Source organism: Macaca nemestrina, chromosome 10 (assembly GCF_043159975.1).
Source record: "Macaca nemestrina isolate mMacNem1 chromosome 10, mMacNem.hap1, whole genome shotgun sequence".
In the NCBI taxonomy this organism is placed as follows: Eukaryota; Metazoa; Chordata; class Mammalia; order Primates; family Cercopithecidae; genus Macaca; species Macaca nemestrina.
Window position 1 is genome coordinate 46,246,149 of NC_092134.1, and position 14,593 is coordinate 46,260,741.

The window sequence follows — 14,593 nt, forward strand, 5'->3', positions numbered from 1 at the left end:
ATCTTATTGATACATGAGACTAAATATTTATTTCTTCACATTAAATGTCCATCAAGGAGCAGGTTGGAATCTGCTTATTGTCACTCAGGAATGCAGGCTCATAAAGGCTCATTCTCACTGTGAGTATTCATGGTCACCATGACAGATGGAATAAAATGTGTCAAATAATACATCAGATCTTAAACCATTTACCTAGATATAGCAGACACTACTTCCACCGTTATTTCATTGATCAAATAAAGTCACTTCTTCAGAACTACCATTAAATTAGGAGGGAAAATACAATCCTACTATGTAACCAGAAGGAGAATCTGAGTGCTTAATGAAATACCAAAGAAGTACCATAAAACACAGCTGGTATGGGAGCTTTGAATAGTGGTAAAATAAACCTGAATGAGGATGTGAATATCTCACTAGTGACATTAGCATGGATTCTGTTATGAAAAGTGGTTGAATTTTGTTTATAAAAGAATAATAAATTCCTATTTTTATTTCTTTGGACATCTAAGTTTCATTATTGAAAATGCCTTTTTATCCACCTGATGAATATTTTATTCATTCTCAAGTCCCAAATCACATATCACTTTCTTTGAGAAGTCTTCCCTGACTCCCTTAAGTTGCAATAATCACTCACTCTCTGTGCAATATCTGTATGCTTTTCCTGCTTTGCATTTATCATGCTGAACTGTCGATGTTTACTTATGTCTCTGACTCCCTTACTGAATGACAAGTTCTCCTAGTACAGACTATGCCTTATTCCTCTCTAAGTCCCCAGTATGTGCCATGGTGCATAGAACATAAAATATTTCCAATTTAAGCTAAATTATTTATAATATCTTGTGGTCAATGTTTTTAATAGCAAAACATAGGTAATCATTTGTTTATAAAAATATATTAAAAGCTGTAAAAAATGTTGTGACTCGAAACAAGGAGAAACTTGTTCAGAAAATTGTTACAGATGTAATCCAAAGGATACTATTGTATCAGATGTATTAATATTATAACCAGAACTACAACATTTTTCATTTTGGGAGGAGGATTATTGTTTTAGAGGTAAGAGCAACTATCAGGATTAAAATGTAGATAGCTAATTTGTATTTTGTTGTATAAGATTTGCTGATTGCAAGTATTCACCAGTGGTGTACTTCAAACCCTTCTAAATCCAGCATGGGTAAAGCACAAGCATTCTCGTCATTACTTCAACAACTCAACTACTCCTAAGAAGAGTACAATTATACGTACTTTTTCTGCATATAAATATATTAAAAAGTAAGGCTTTTCTAGGCTCATCTCTTAGATGAATTTTTCATTTGTCTTAATTACTGTTACCTCAAAATTGAAAAATATGACAGTTTAGTCAACCACTAATTGTAATATGTAAATTGGAGTTTTTAACTCAATCAGTGTTATATATGCAGAACTGAGAAGAATAGGGATGAATCAACTTACCATAATTGCTCAGTTTCATAAACAATCTTATTGAATAATAAGCTAATTCAATTTGACGTTCTTAGTCTCGAGGTTAAAGTGGAGAAGGAAAGTAAATTTGCCTGCTCAGGGTTAAGATGGAACATGGATAAATGTTACACCACAAAGAAATGTGCAATTTATTTAGTTTTTATGTCACCTCCTTTTCTCACTGTAAAAAATAGGTAGCATGTTTTTCACCCTATTTTAAAATACTTCTATGTAAAATTAGAACTGGTGTTGGAAAACTTTATTTTTAAAACATTTCAAAGACTAGTAGGTCCATTTAGAGTACAGTTATGATGATGTAATTTTGAAGTAGATTGCTTTGAAAGAAAGTCATCTTCTCTGGACTTAGTTACATGATATCCTCACTGAAATGAGTATTGCTTTAGAATATTGTTCAGGAAATAGCAATGATCAAAATGCATTCAGGGTAAAACTTTCGAGTTTGAATCTTTCATTTTAGTGTCCTGATAGAAAGGATCAAATAATTCAGTTGGCTTATTTTGAAATGAGCTAATTGCTTTATAAAAGCTCACTTTCATTTTAAGAAAAATGCTTGAATGTTAGTCACACTAAAATAACTATGCCCCTCCTGTGGAAGAGTCATGAGTGAAACTGTTAGTAAAAGAGGTGAGAACCTAAGCTATTAGTTTTCAGGAAAAACAAAGTATTGGCCAGAAATTAAACTATAGTTTAATGCGGATAAAAATTTTTTGTTCAGCCATGTCTGCTAGAAAAAGAATAATGGATACAAAGTAAAATAAAACTCATCTGCTTCCAGTAGGCACTCTTTTAGGTCCCTGAGGAAGGCAGATGCATCTGCACCTGTCAAATGTATTAACTTTATCACAAGCTGAGCTTTGGCCCAAACTCCATTTAGTTGCCTGAAATGGTGACTGTATGTGAATCACAGAGTCTAATTTGGATCTCCAATCCCTGGCAGAAAATAAAATCAAGTTGAGTGGCTTCTTTGACCCATTTCCTGTAGGTCTTCACCCCAATTTGGACCTCTAGATCTTACAATTTTAAAGACAAAGGAGGATGAAGAAAAAAGCCTCCTCAAGAGGAAAAAGAACATTTTTATTCCTAGGGTTTGGGGCAGAAGATTTAGTAGTTAAAAAGAAGTGTTCAGAGATAAAATACATTTATTAAAATTATCAAATGGGTATAGACTTATTCATTTCTCTGCATGATATCAAACATCCCTTGGATTAAGATAGGCTACCTGAGAATCCGGTATTTGAATCACTCCTTTTCATCTAATTACTTAAAAGAAAGTTCTTTGATGTGAGTACCTTAATCTCTGTTGAGAGATATAACAATCTATGTTTATTCTTAGCCTGGGGTTAAAATATTGCTCAGAATATATTCTTTATGGTGGCAAAAGCAAATAACACTTGTTGTCTCATATTATTTGTGCTTTTCTAGAACATCAAATTTCTATTCACCTCATGCACAGTGTGAATTTTGTCTTTGCTACAAAGTTTGGAGGGAAGTTTTTGGTCTCTACATAAAAAACTAGAATATAAGGATATACTAACCTTATTCCCTAAGTCTTTATATTTTTATTTAAATTTTCTTGTATAATTTAATGTACTTTATGCTGCTCTAATGAATCTTTTAACATAATAGTAAATTATTTCTGAACAAGAGATGTGTGTGTGTAAAGTATTTTGTGCAATTAAGAATCAAGATATTTTCAATTTCATATTCTTAAACTAATGTTTTAGTTTTCGTGACTGCACAGAAATTACTTTTGACTAAATCTTAGTAACTGCATAATTTATAAATTAACCCATTTATTTTTGATTGACAGACAGGAACACACAAATGATTTGGAAAGAAATATAAATGTGAGAAAGAAATTAACTTTTATAAAAGAAACATTAAAAGGAAAAATTACAGAAAAACAATATAAATGTAAAGTCATTTACTTAATAAAAGTGGGAGACTATCTTTAGATAATATATGTCTCGTGCAGGCTAGTTGCTTGTCTTGGAGAAACAGAGTGTAATTTTTTAATTTCCCAAAACAATAAAATCAGGCTTATTGAGGTATAAACTGGATAAAATAACAGTATGTAAAACTATATTGCTCAGTGACTTATGGTAAATGTATGAAGTCATATAACCATCATCATGGCTTATCTATGCATAAACTTTTATTTTAACCTAATTGTCTTTATATTTAAATTGGTCCCGTGTAGATAACATGTGTTTGAAGCTTGCCTTTTTGTCCCTTAATCTGAAAATATATATTATTGGGATGTTTTGACTATTTTTAAACCTACTATCTTGCTACTAGTTTTCTATTTGTCTCTTTTTTGTTTTCTTTTTAAAATCTTTTGCTGCCTCACTTTGGATTATTTGGGTAATTTTATGATTCCATGTTGTCATTTGTATTAGTATAACATATTGCTTTATTATTGTGTGTGTTTGTGACTCATATTATATTAATGTTCTCCAGCTAAAGACCACCAGAAACACACCTGTGATGGTTAATTTTATGTGTCAACTTGACTGGGACACAAGGTACAGAGAAAGAAACAATATTTTTCTTCTGTGATGCAACCAGTAATATCATCTCGTGCTTCTGGGTGATACTAACATTTGAATTGGCAGACTGAGTGAAGCAGATACCCCTCACCAATATAGATAAGCCTCATCCAATCTATTGAAGGTCTGAAGAGAAGAAAAGCAAGGAAAGAAGGAATTTGCTTTCTGCTGAATGTCTTTGAGTTGAAATATTAGTCTTCTCTGAACTTGGATTGGCACATACCATCAGCTGTCCTGATTCTGAGACCTTAAGTCTTAGACTGTAACTACACTACTGGCTCTTGGAGATATCAGACTGTGGGTTCTTAGCTTTTATAATTGTGTGAGTAAATTTTTCTCTGGAGAACACTAACCAACATAGTGGAACTCCTTATCTCACCAATGGAAAAACAAACAAGCAAACAAACAAAACACATCATGGGGAAGAATGGAGCATCCCAAGAGGGTATTAGAAAGAATTCATCACATAATTTGAGCTTGTATTAATTGATTTTGGGAAGGATTTACTAAAGCTGGGATTTGCTATGGATTGCAATTCCATAAAGCTATGGAAGCTTCAATCCATAGCAAATCCCAGCTTTAGTAAATCCTTCCCAAAATCAATATGGGGGAATTCTATGCTTGGGTATCTTAACTTCATATTTAAGGAATAAGAAATTAAGTAAAGTTTAAAGATGTAAATTGGTAAAGAAACAGTAGTTATTTATATTAACTAGACTAAGATGTTAAATAATTTTTGTTGTTTGGACAATGTTTATGTTTATTGTGTGTGTTTTCAGGCCTGACTGTGAGTCCCAGTCCAGTTCTTAGCTTTCAAATGTTATATTTCTGTTTCTCTATTTTCCATTTCTGAGTTCAGCATTTTGCTATTTTACCTATGAGACATTTACTGCAGTACAGTACCATTTTCCCTCTCACCCTTTTTTATTATTCATACAACTTACTTCTATATGGTTTAAACTCTACACTACATTATTATCATTTTTCTTTTAGCTATTCAATTGTTATTTACAGAGAACTTATAAATATATGTATAAATACATATATTTACCATTTCTGGTGTTCTTCATTTCTTTGTATAGATTTCCATCTAGTTTCATTTTCCATATTCTTGAAATACCTCTTTTAACATGTTTTGCAGTGCATATATATATTGGTAATAGCTTTTTTAAAGGTTTGATATATCTAAGAGAGTTCTGATTTTTTCTTCATTTTTAAAAGACATTTTTGGGCTAATGAATTTTAGGTTTTGGTCTTTTTTTTTTTTTTTCTTCTTTCAGTCCAGAGGTACCCAACTATTTGGTTAAGCAGTATTCTGAATATCTGTGAGTGTGTTTCTGGGTGAGATTAATATTTGAATCAGCACACTATGTAAAGTAGATTATTATGATGATGAGTCATAGGGTAGTTTTGTGTATGTTCATAGTGCTTTCAGTTGAGCTCTTTGGATATATTCATTTATAATTTTTTTCCAGCTTTTCTTTTGGTTCAAGGGGTACATATTCAGGTTTGTTACATGGGTAAATTGCATGTCGTGGGCTATCTATAATTTTAATCAAGTTCAGAAATTTTCTCTTCTATACTATCTGCTCTGCTATTAATCCCATTCAATGCATGTTCCATCTTAGAAGTTGTTTATTTTTCACCTCTAGAAATTCTGTGGGGGACTTTTTTAGAGCTCCCTATTAATATGCCCAAGCTTTTCTTTAGTTTTTTTGATTTATAGGATATGGTTATAATGACTGTGATATTGTCCTTGTCTATTAAGTTTATCATTGATATTGTTACACTAATAAGCAGTAACAAGACATGAGCAGGGCAGGCAAGGGCTCCCCCATCAGGAAAGTCAGGTGACCATCAGGTGATGGTCAGTTGGTTGTTAAACTGCCTTTCTAGAAGAATAATTGGTTGCAACCATTGCTATGAAAAAGCAGTCTCCCAATAGAAAGAAACACCAGAACCTAGTGATCAGCAGCTTCCCAATAATATCTCAGGAGCTGGGCGAGTGGGCTTAAGCATGAGCACTATCAGGCTAAATGGTGGAGTTTAACTGCTATATGAGCTTCCTCTAGGAACACTCAACTGGTAAGGGAAAAACGCCTCAAGTGAGAACACATACAACTTCAGTAAACACACTGTACATGCTGCCCCTCCCAAGTGCTGGCAGGCCACTGTGCAGACAGATAGCCCACCCCAACAGAAGAATCAGGGGAGAAGAGATGCAACCCTCTGGAGCATGCCAACAGATACAACCCTCATTCAAAGGTCAAACCACACATGTGAATCTTTCAAATTACTGACTTGGCCCTCTTCCAAGTGTACTTTACTTCCTTTGGTTCTTTGTCTAAAACTTGTTAGTAAATGTTCACTTCTGTTCTAAAACTTGTCTCAGTCTCTTACTCTGCCTTATGCTCCCTTGGTCGAATTTTTTCATCTGAGGAAGCAAGAATTGAGGTTGTTGCAGATTCCCATATAAATTTGCTGCTGGTAACAACATCATTTTTTGATCTGTTTCAATCATCTCCTACATATTGCTTTTTTTCCCTAACTTGTTGTATATGTGCCAATTTTTGATCGTATGCTAAACATGACAAGTTTTATCTTGTGTATTTTTTATTCTTTTAAATAGCCTTGATCTGTGCACTAATTTTTATTGTTATTTGGAATCAAATCAGTTTTGCCTATTTGAGTTTTCCTTTAAACTGTTTCAGACAGAACCAGAGTAGTCTTCATTTTAAGACTAGTTTTGTCCTATTATTGAATATCTTCTGAATACAATACCTCATGCCCTATAAATTAAGAGGTTTTTTTCATTGTGGCATGTAAAAACACAAACTATTCCTGGCCTTTTGAAAGCTCAACCGATAGTTCCTTCTGCCTCCTTTTTTTTTTTTTTTTTTCCCCCAAGCCTTGGGTAATTCTTTATACACATTGCTGTGGTTTTGCTCAACTGAAGATACATGATAAAGCTTGTGCAGATGGAGAGAGTTCTCTTTCCTTGCAATTCTCTCCTCTTTGGTACTCTGTCTTGCACTCTCTAGCTGCCTTAGCTTCGCTAGAATCTGAGTTCTGTCTCTCCACTCAGGAAAACCACTGGGCTCTGCTTTGTTCGCACCTTCATGCTCCGATGCAGGAGTCCCTAAACTCCAGGCTGCGGACACAGTACCTACTCGCGGCCTGTTGGGAACTGGCTTCACAACAGGAGGCGAGCGGTGGGCAAGTGAGCACTACAGCTTAAACTCTGCCTCCTGTTAGATCAGCTGTGACATTAGTTTCTCATAGGAGCAGGAATTCTACTGTGAACTGCACATGTGAGGGATCTAGTTTGCAGTGCTCCTTATGAGAATGAAATTAATGCCTGATGTTCTAAGGTGGAAGAGTTTCATCCTGAAACCATCCCCCATCACAGCCTCGTCCATGGAAAAATTGTCTTTCATGAAACCAGTTCCTGGTGCCAAAAAGGTTGGGGCCACTGCTCTGTGGCATGGAGGTTTTTCAGGGAGTACAGTGGGTACATTATGGGGCTAAGCTCATTTGTTTTCCCTTTTTTAGCCATACTGTCATGGACTGACTTTGATATCTGAAAACTCTTGTTCCATATATTTTTTATTTTTTAGTTGCATCAGAAAGGTTGGTAAATATAGCACATGTTATGAATCTTGGCCAAGAGCTCACATTCTCTCCTATTTTTCCCTCCTTTTCTGCTCTTTACATATCAATTGGAATAATTTGAAATAATTTGCATTTAATTTAACTGCTATGTCTTATCTTGTGCTAACCCTTCAAAGGAATTTTTAACCTCTGATGTGTGTTTTCACTTGTATCATTTCCTAATGCTCTTATTTTTATACTTTTAAATGTCTACTAAATTACTCATTTGTTCAGGAACATTCTCCACATTTCCTAGTAGATTTTCCAAGATGTTATTTGTTGTTATTTTCATTCCTAATTTAGAGTTCTGATGTCTGTGTCATTCTAGGTTTTGTTTTCTCATAGCTGTTTATTTATTAGATTGTTTCTTCATTTTCTTTTCCTTGTTTTTTTTTTTTTTTCCCCTTCGGTATTTTTATAATGTTTTATGCTGAGTATGAAAAAGAATCACAGAAAATAAGGTAAATAGGATTTGAGCTAAGAAATAAGTATGCCACTTTATTTAATTTTTCTGGCATGTAGTGATAGTGATAGGGTTTATATCAATCTATTCCATAGATGGAATTGTATAGCATTTTATTATTACCTATATCTGAATACATAGTTTTAAATTTCTTGGGTGGGAGGCTCCTGTTATCTTGAGTGTAAAGTGATGCAAGGAACATCAAAAGGCTTTTTTTTTTTCTTTTTCCCAGGGTTTCTGTTCCATCTTCAGCTTTCAGCAGAACCTACAAACCTTCCCCAGGTGAGTCCCCAGGTGAGAAGTGTCTGTGCTTTTGCTCCTCCTGCAGAAGGTTGCTGTTTGTTATTTGGCATCAGTCTCTTGATGCACATAGGAAGGTATTTTTGGTTCCATTGGTCCCAACTTCATGTGGAATAAAGTCTGTGCCCCTGAGTCTTAAAAGTTGATTTTTCTCAGCATTTCTGCTTCTTGTACCACGAAAAGAATATATTACCTTATATTTGTGGTTCATCTTGAATGGGAGATAATGTTCTGCCTTTCCTGCAATGATTGTAGGTTTCCACAGAGATGCACCCACTATATCCTTGCATAATATATGATTATGCAAGTTTGTCTTTTAAAAAAATCCAGTTCTGTATGAATTATAGGGTTAACTGAGGAAATTTACGTGTAGATATTTTTATTGTGTATTTTATCAATTTGAATTTTCCTGTATATTAAATCATTTATTAGTTATGCAGAAGACTGGCTTTGTTGTTATTAAATATAAACTAAAATAAATAGAAGTAAATATGATCTGTGGAACTCACTTCAAATGATCCTAACAAAGAAAAATGAATGTATACCTACAATATATGTACATATATACATATGTGTGTGTGTGTATATAGAGAGAGAGGAAATAAATATGGCAAAAGTTAGTAACTATTGAATCTAGATGCAGATTACTCAAAATTTAATGTGTTGTTCTTTCAGTTATTTTGAAAGTCGAAGTTTTAAAAAAGTTTTGAAAAGTATAATACCTAGCTTCCCATGGAGAATAATAAGTACTTATAACTATAAGGTATTCTAAGTCAAGCACACATAATAGGCATTTGTCACATACAGTAATACAAAACTCTAGAAATACAAGTTTGTAAAGAGCAATGATGAATACATTAATTTATGGAGTCAATTTATATCTACAAAAGTTGAATTATTAAAATATAAATGTTCTGTCTTTTCTGTATACTCATAATACTTCATTATAACTGATCTAACACTGTTTAATAAGACTAGTTAATAAAAATAATAAAATTATTTATTTAAAATAATAAAATAACATTATGAGAATAATGTCTCTCCCTAAACAAAGTGTTACAATTTTGTTTTGTATAAAAATCCTAGAAACTATTATTATCACATCAATAGCCATCACCTACTATGTGCAAGGAACACAGGTAAGTAGGCATTTAAAAAGTTATACCCATAAATAAGTCACACTTTGTTCTTAAAGAGAGGAGTAGTTTATTTTTATTTCAATATCTTGATGAATTTCTTAATCCATTTGCAATGTTTGGTTATAAATTTAAAACCGATTATTTTCTACAACAGGCAAATTATATGTTTAGAAATATGCAGCTCTGCTTCTTTGTAACTAAATATATTTTTGCTTTGTGATCAGCTAAAGGGAAGAAAGTATTTGATCCATTATTAAGTTGACATTGTGTTCTTCAAGGAAAAAGCAACTCTCATATTTAATGAGTCATTTTACATTCCAATTGTCATTTATGTGAACTAGTTTTTTCTGCTATTTTTGTATTAACATAAGAAGTCTACTAAGCACAGAGAAAATATGTTACTCTCAGACTGACTAAAATACATTCTAAATGCTCTCTGTAAATATTGATTTTATTAAAATTACATGAGTATATAAGATCAAAATATTTTAAGAACATTTTTAATATGTGCATTTAAATGTTGATTAATAATGACATATGTGATGGGCTGTTTATCTTTGATAATGTAACAGCAAGGGAGAAATTCTAACACTTTCTCTCAGAAATCTGATGTTTATAATATATTATTATATAATTATGGCATAATATCCTAAGCAGCAAATTTGGAGTATTTCAGAGAATTTTGTCAAAAAGTATTAATAACTAGTATCTAATAATGAGATACAGTTTATGCTTCATTGAAATTCCTTTAAAATTGCACTGAAAAAATTAGTAAATGATTGAAATGTAAGCACATCTCTTTCACCCAACATTTTAAGGTCTTAGTAATTTACTGTATAAATACTCTATGAGTTTGTTTTCACACTGCTATCAAAAAACTGAGACTGGGTAATTTACAAAGGAAAGAGGTTTAGTTGACTCACAGTTCCTTATGACTGGGAGGTCTCAGGAAACTTACAAACATGGTGGAAGGTAAAGAAGAAACAAGTACCTCTTCACATGGTGGCAAGAGAAAGACAGAGAGAGAGCATAGGGGAAATTGTCACTTTTAAATCATCAGAATCATGAGAAATCCCTTACTATCTCGAGAATAGCGTGAGGGCAACTACCTTCATGATTTAATCACCTCCCTCCAGGTCTCTCCCTTGACATGTGAAGATTACAATTCAAGATGAGATTTGGGTGGGGACACAGAGCCAAACCATATCAAATGTCATGGTACATTAAGGTTCATTTCTACCTGAAATCTACCCCAATTATGTCCTGGTGAAAAAAAATTAAAAATAAAATATTATTATTAATTGCATTTGGTTTAAAATTGTTTGAGAATAAATGAACAGATATCATTTTCTGTAAATGAAAGATATGCTTTTAGTCTTTTCTAAGTAAATGTATATTTTGTTGGCATAAATGCAGAAATTTAAATATATAGTATACATATATGTATATATAAAACAAGAATGAGGAGGGAATTAGAACAAAATTAGAAAAAAGAGTAAATGGGATAATGTGTCATTAGAAAATGTCTGTATGCTCTGTCTAAAATTAAAGGATAAAATTTAAAAAATTGTTTTAACTATTAATGTTTTATGTATTCATAAAATTACAGGATTCATTCACATGTTAATATTTATTAAAGAAGATAGATTCTAAATTCAGTTATTCTTTCCATTTCATAATGCTTTTTCCTCAATAAGTTTTACATAAAATTAAATAAATATTTTAATTTAATAATTACATAGAATTGTTTTTAGAAAAACAAAATAATGAGTAGGAAGACATTATATATAGAATTTACTGAGTGATGTCAGAGGTTTTTGACCCAGAGCAATTCCATCTTGAATATGGGCTTGGTAAAATAAGGCTGAGACATGCTGGGTGGCATTCCTAAAAGATTAGACATTGTAAGTCATAGAATAAGAGGGGAGGTTGGCACAAGATACAGTTCAGAAAGACTTTGTGATAAAACACATTATAGTAAAGAAGCAGGTCCAAACCCACAGAAACTAAGATGGTGACAAGAGTGACCGCTGGTCATCCTCACTACTACACTCCCACCAGTACCATGACAGTTTACAAATGTCATGGCAACATCAGAAAGTTACCCTATATGGTCTAAAAAGGGGATATATGAATAGTTTACCCCTTGTTTAGCATATCATCAAGAAATATCTATAAAAATGGGCAAGCGGCAGCCCTAGAGGCTGCTCTGCCTATGGAGTAGTAATTCTTTTATTCCTTTACCTTTTTAATAAACTTGTTTTCACTTTACTGTATGAACTTGCCATAAATTCTTTCTTGTGCGAGATCCAAGAACCCTCTGTTAGAGTCTGCATCAGGACCCCTTTCTGAAAAGCATAACAAGCTGCCCCCACCTCATTCTGTGGTATAGGACTAAAATTTAAAATTAAAATAAATTTTCAATTAATTTTTTAAACTACATTTTAATTTCAGTTCTAAAATTTTAATTTATTTAATTTAATAATTATTCTTGTGGCATAGGACTAATTTTTATTTTCTTATTTTTCTTGCTTATTCCACATTGTTTTATTTTTAAAATAGTGTACATGTATTTATTTAAAATATTGAATTCTATTTTTAAAGTTCAATTTATTAAGAATTATGTGATAGATATCTATCTATACACAGATTACAGTAATGTCAAGAATAAATATAACATAAATAAATTTTTAATTAAGTCAAGAACAGAAAGTAACAATTGTTAAAATAAATAAAAGTGAAAGATCTGGGTATGTACTATAGATGCATACATGAGAAAAGGAACACCAGGAAGATTAGAAGATATTAGGTCATATAATTTGCATCACTGTGAAAGACTATTTTGTACACAAATGCAAAATATCTTAACTGTCTGTCACTTTTTATGTGTCAGACACATTTTAAATCTCAAAGATACGAAGAGACCGAAACATTAAATTTAAAGCAATTCTTAGCCTAGTAGGGCAGGTCTTCTGCATAAGAGGAAGTGACTTATGATAGACCCATGTACCTATAAAAGACAATTAGAAAATCTTGATTAACAATAAAATATAAATATTTTTAAAATCTAAGGTTATTAGAGAGATGCTGAATCAACAAAGAGTGAAGGCATCTAGATTCTGAAGGGAGAGAAAACTACAGAGATGTGAGCTCACAATTTCTGCTATAATTTTTTTTACGATCCTTGTCACTTTGAGGCACAGAAGAAACATGTAAAAAAAGAAAATTCTGTATGTTATTTAGGCAGACGGACACTACTGGAGGAGAGAAACCATGGAGCCAAAACAAGTATCATGGAATAGAAGAAAACAGAGTTGGAAAATTGAGGGTCAAGATTCCAGTGAGAAGGGAAGGGCACAGAACTTGGACTGACATATAGACAATTCTCCCGTCAACATGTATGAAGTGTGAAGCTGCCAGGAGTCAGAGGCTAAAAGGGGTGAGCTTAACCAGCCATTATAAAGCAGAAAGGAGTTTTGTCTCTCTGAGTTTGCTGAGGCAAGAAGGCTGAGAGTTCAGGGGAGTAACTGTGAGTTCGAAGTGTTGGTGGTTGAGTAGATAGATTGCTAAAAAGTTGAATGCACCCACCACTCAGCTGGGAGCCCAGTTATACTAAAGTTACCAGCCAACATTCTATTGGCCTAGTAGAGGAAAGACTGAGCTGCTCTGAAGGAAAATAACAGTAACATTATCTGGAGTTTCTGTAATTATCTTATAGACCATGTGTTGCATTCGATAAAAAAGAAAATAATTACTAGCCTTGCTAAAATACTGCACCATATACAACGGTTTTGAGAGACAGAGAGTTCTGATTTGTGAAGTTTGCTAAATTCTGTAGTGTAAGTAATTTTACTTTATCTGATTTAATGTTATGAACATGAGTTCACTTAATGCAAAATTCGGAAGAGATGATCATTACTGTCTTTCAAATGGGTATAAACCAGTTTTAAACATTACTGAAAGTGACACAACTTGAAGACAGATATACAACAGCAATAGATACCCCAGTATCTATTCATTGAAGCCTCCTGCCAAAAAATTTAAAATAAGAGTTATTAACTGTTGAAAAAAATAGGGGAAAATGGACAAAATACGTAAGAGAAAAATGGATATTCTACATCTGAAAACCAAAAAAAGTAAAAATAAGAAATTAATATTTGTTTTTAAGAGAAGAAAAAACAAAGTAAGATAAGGTTATAAAATTATAAGTCATGTTAATAGACAATATTCAAATAGAGGTACACAGAGAAGAAAAGAGAAACATACAGATAAGAATATAAATGAAAGGTCTTCCCCATGTATAATTGATGCTCCATAAAACATAAAGTCCTATAAAAGTGTGGCAATAGTAATGTTAAAAAAGTTAGTAGCCATATTGTTAAAAATTATTAAAAATATAAATCTATGGATTCAAGGAAGATTTTGACCTCTGGCAAGGGAACCACATAGAGTAGCGCATTATAGTAAACCTGTGAAGAGGGACATTGGAATGAGACAATTCTAAAAGTTACAAAAGAAGGGAAGAGAATATTTATCTTAACAAGAATAATAAAAATACTGACAAATGATTCTCAACAGAAGCAATGGAAGTCAGTCATTGGATATTATTTGCTAATGTACATTTAAGGTGTTTTACTTCTTTCTTCATCTATACCTACATTCTCTTCTGCCATCTAAATCTTGGTGAAAAAATGACGTCAGCTAAATTCTCACATTAGATTGTCATCTTGGATGACCCTATAAGCAATTTGAATTCATTATCTTTGGCTCTAAACTCAGTTACTTATTCTTTGTCTTTCCTCATATTCTAGAATTTCAACATAATGTATTGTTAAATTCTATGAATTTCAGGTCTCCAAGAAGTCTCACTTTTTAACTTCTAGAAGAGTTTCTGAGGCATCAGTTTCCTTCATTTATATGTTAATCCTACCCTGTTCTGTTCTATCACAACAGTGTTAACTATTTGTGGGACTATAAAATATATAACCACTAGAATATAAGCCCATACATAG

The 14,593-nt window shown here is 32.6% G+C and overlaps 1 long non-coding RNA gene across 1 annotated transcript in view; it reads left to right on the top strand.

Moving 5' to 3' along the window:
• Positions 1–14,155, top strand: part of LOC139356538 (uncharacterized) — a 142,537-nt gene extending 128,382 nt beyond the window's left edge. Inside the window, exons 2-3 of the long non-coding RNA XR_011608535.1 lie at positions 8,375–8,424; positions 12,825–14,155. This is a non-coding gene — a long non-coding RNA (uncharacterized lncRNA). The remainder of the gene's footprint in view (positions 1–8,374; positions 8,425–12,824) is intronic.
• Positions 14,156–14,593: the final 438 nt, after the last annotated feature.